The following is a 4242-nucleotide window of genomic DNA, read 5'->3' as shown; positions in this document are numbered from 1 at the left end:
TCTTTCATAAAAATGAATTTCAAGAGATAGTATTTATGCAGGCAAAACCAGATGAATGGATTATACATCTACCTTGACAGCAGTGCATATGTGAAAGCTCTATCTGGGTTTCTCCCGCCCCCAGAGCACTGCAAAATAATTTTGACATGTTTCAAAGGGGGGGGGGGAAGGCACACGAGTTTTGAGAACGTCTATGAAATTTAGCGCGGAAACAGAAGAGAGCACGGCTTCTTTAAGAGAAAGCACGTGATGTTTTGCACCTTTTAAGCAGAGCAAGATGGCTCTCTCCGATACAGGGGAGGTGTTGGAATGCGCCGTGGCTTTGGTCACCCGGACTTTCAAACGAAGGCTAGCTTTGCATCAGATCCCACAAGGCGGTCTGAAAAGGGGCTGGAAGGAAAATGAGCTGGGTGGAATGGAGATATCGCTCAGCCTCTAACTGCTTCTAAATTGAGATATGGAAGCAACTTGCAAGATATGGAAGCAACTTGCAAGGCCGCCATAGTATGAACCCGGACCAAGCTGAGACTGCCAACTGGAGGACCGAGGATACAGAACTACTATAATCGGCGAATCCGAAAAGCAAAATTCTGCGACCACTTAGCAACGTCCTTTCCCGCAGTGAGCAGCGGCGCGCACTTTGCAGCGCAAACAAGCAAACGCATTTCTTTACTCAGAAGTAAGTCCTGTCGGAATTCAGTGGGATTTACTCCCAGGCAGCAGTGTGTAGGCCTTGGAAACCAGTACGTAGTTCTATTTCTCTCGCAGATCATGAAACATCTTACTTTGTCTTGCGCACGGTTGAATTGGTTTTTTGTTTGTTTTTTTTAATGTTAAAAACGCTTTAGACTTGCGGAGTGGAAGTATGCCTCTGAACACGTGCAGTTACTTTTCCTTGCTATTCATACTCCAGAGCGCTATGTAGCTAGGATTTTTGTTAGGGGGCGGATAGGACTTGGTTTTTTGGGGGGGGGCACAGAACAGACGTGATTGGTCAGTTAAGTATTCCTATTGTTTTGTTTGATGGGGGGGGGGAGAGCAGCTGCTCCCCCTCCCCTTAGTTATTCCCATGCAGCGGTGTAACGTGAATAACTCAGGCTAGAACACTTCCCTGTTTCTCATGTTTCTCAAAGGTATGGAGCGGGGCGGAGCCACAGTCCGGAGCGTTTTCCCGCTTAGGTCCAATGTTGTCGCGTTACTGGGCAGCAGCAGAGGAAGACGCACCTTTGCTGCTGCTGCTGCTGCACGCCTCGCTCAGCCCGCTCCACCCGTGCAGCAAGGTGAGGTGTTGAGTGGCCTTGTAAGTGGTTAAAACTAATACATCAGAGTGTACTTCTGATTCGTTTTCTAAGTGCTGGGAGTTAACAGTGTTACCTGGATCCGTGACATTTGTATTACTGCACCCCCTCTTTCAGGTAAGTGTTTTTGGATGGGATGTTGGAGGAGACAGACGTAATAGAAAAGACAATGTGGGATCCTCTTAATGGGAGGTTTTTACAGCAACAGCTTGCTACAAGCAAGGATTTTAGGGGGAAAGGGGTTGGACTCTGTAAACCTTGGGGTTTGATCTAGCGCTCTTCCCTCCCTCCATTATCCTAATCACAGGAGTACACAATCTAAAAATACTTGCTTTCATTGAAGGAATTTTCAAGTAAAGCAAACACACTTCTCTGTGGGAAGATTACTAGGCTCTTTCTGGCTTAAGATAGTGAGAGGGCAGGGGTGGAGATTTTCCATGGTATGAGAGTAGCAAGCTTGTTAAGGTTGTATTAGTTGCAGAAAAAGATTGAACCAACACCTTGCTCTTGTCCTGGTTGCATAAATTTTATCAAATGCTTTCTTAAATGCATTGTGATTAAATGGCAAGTTATGGAGGTTTGAGAAAATAAGGCAGTTAAATGTACTGCATTTATTGGTTACAGCCTCCAAAATCAAAACTGCAAAAGCAAGTCCTGTTCCTTTGATCTGTGTAGGAACTCTATTGCTGGTTGCATATATCTCCCCCCCCCCAAAAAAAACCCCTAATGACTGCTTAAGAGAGTAGATTTTGTATTTATGCAAAGCTCCCATTACATTCAAGTGTCTATACAAGGAGCCACAAACTATTTGTTTTTTAGACAAGTCATACCATTGGCACTAATCCTTAAATGTTATCTTCTTTATAGGTTGACTGAGAAGCTGTGAAAGTTGGATCCAGAGCTTTGACACACTAGAAATAGCACGTTTTCATGCAAAGCAAAATGTGGACAACCCACGAGGGTGAAACTACAATAAGCAGACCATGTGAATCCACTTGTTTCCCATAAAACCTTTTAAGCAACATGACTACTTAGAAATAATTTCTTTATTCTCTTGACTTTTTTTTAGCTACCTTGGATATGTGATAATGGTGGGCTAGAAAAATTGAAGATTTGTAGTTTCATTTTTGTTCCGCTCATACCTATGGCAATTAAACAGGTGTACATGTTACCTTGTTTTGAGTACCATTCCCAGATTTCACAATGGAAGTTAGTCCAACACCCTCTTCTTGAAAAGCTATAATTATAATCTTATCTACTTTAAGGTTGAGAATTGTTGGGAAATTCAGCAGAAGAGTGGTCTTGCATGGGTCAAGACAGATACCTCCAGATTTCCAGACTCCTTATACCTTTAAACTGTTGAGCTGATCTTTCCCTCTGTCAGGTACCTTATGATGTTAGAATGATATTGAGATTACACTTCTCTCTGCCCTGAAGTTAAGAGGTCATTCTGGAACTATCCATCCAAGATGGCTGCTTTGTTCTACTATAGACTAGTTGGGTAGAAATATTCCTAGTTCTAGTCTAAGTATGTATTTCCTACAATAAACTACTTGGTTACTTTTTTAAAAAACAAACAAGCATCTCTGTGTGTGATTGCAAGTTAAAAGACTGCTTTCTAACCAGGATCCACTCTTTTGAACACTGCCTTTGCATACTAAAAGGGTTTCAGTAGGTAATTGGAACCAAATACCAATATTTTGCTTGGTAACCGAATGCAATTTAATCAGTGAACAATTTAAAACGAATCACTGTGTATACTTGCATAAAAACCAGGTAGCTGCTGTAATAGGATGATGGCACTAAGATTTAAAAAGTCCATCTTCATATGACTCAAATGTTAAACATAAATTGCAATCCCCTCTTAACAAGTAAGTATCCTGATTATTTCAGTAAGTATGGACTGTGTTGTATCTAAAACGTAAGAGGGAGGGGAAGATGCAGCACAAATTTTTAGTAGTAGCACTGTGCAATTTTTCAATTTATTGACCCAAATCAGTTTCAAAATCACACCATGGCAACAATTTTGACTCAGCAGTACATCGTTGCTGATGTGAGGGATAGCCAGGTAGCCGATTTGAAGACACTGCCTATATTGCATGATCTCAGCCAATGATCTGAGTTGTCTTCAGAGAGCAGGGCAGCTGCCATCACTGCTGATCTAAGCTGATTGGGAGGCATGGCCATTGCTGAGGCACTGGCACTACCTTCCCCTGGCACTGAGGAGGTGGTGTTTTTCTCAGTTAACAGGAAAGCAGCAGCCACAGTGGACAAGCATCTTTGCTACTGACGGACTGTGGCTTGATGCACCCCCATCCCCTCCCACTCAAACCATGTGGTGGTGGTGGTCACTCTGCTTCCTCTCCCCCCCCCAATGCCTGATCTCCAATTTCAGACATCATGATATATTGGAATATCGTAATTAGCTGCTGATATTATCACGATGTTGAAAACCAGAAAGCTCAGCTCTATTAAGTAGCTACTAGCAGCATTTGGGAAGCTGATTATGGGTACAATGGGATGAGCTCAAGTGAATTCAATGGGACTTATTCCTGCTCAGACACGGTTAGTATTGCAGTCCAAGACATTTCTGATCACTTAAACTGTTAACTGCAATCCTTGTCAGTCTAAACTGGTTTTATAAGGGACAGATTGAAACTTTAAAGGCTTAGTTTCAGCTATAGTTTAAAGTCACTGGAGTCCAGAATAGTAGAGGGGAGAGCCTTGCATGGAGCAGTCAGTTTAATCGCTTCATCTTATCTTTAAGAAATTATAACTGATTAAGTTATGCTATGGTAAGGTATACACCTCTTCAGCTAACTGCCAGTTTGAATGGCTCTTAGAAATCAGATTGCTCTACCCAGAAATACAAGAGATTTATAAAAATGAAGTTTAACTGCCTTTTGCCTAGCACCTTCATGAATTAAAGTTTACACCACAAATG

The 4242-nt window shown here is 42.2% G+C and overlaps 1 long non-coding RNA gene and 1 other non-coding gene across 3 annotated transcripts; both read left to right on the top strand.

The window, feature by feature from the left end:
- The first annotated feature begins 245 nt into the window (after positions 1-245).
- LOC118076785 (uncharacterized) lies at positions 246-2325 on the top strand. Of its 2 annotated transcripts, none has more exons than XR_009558328.1 (3): positions 246-679; positions 1134-1415; positions 2166-2325. It is a non-coding gene; the product is annotated as an uncharacterized LOC118076785 (long non-coding RNA). The 2 variants fall into 2 exon arrangements; XR_004691565.2 differs by having other exon boundaries at positions 249-679; positions 1134-1280.
- Positions 1871-1997, top strand: LOC118077046 (small nucleolar RNA SNORA47). Its single transcript, XR_004691602.1, has one exon. It is a non-coding gene; the product is annotated as a small nucleolar RNA SNORA47 (small nucleolar RNA).
- Positions 2326-4242: the final 1917 nt, after the last annotated feature.

Source organism: Zootoca vivipara, chromosome 11 (genome assembly GCF_963506605.1).
Source record: "Zootoca vivipara chromosome 11, rZooViv1.1, whole genome shotgun sequence".
NCBI lineage: Eukaryota > Metazoa > Chordata > Lepidosauria > Squamata > Lacertidae > Zootoca > Zootoca vivipara.
Note: the sequence above shows the minus strand (reverse complement) of the source record. Positions and strands in the feature narration are given on the sequence as shown.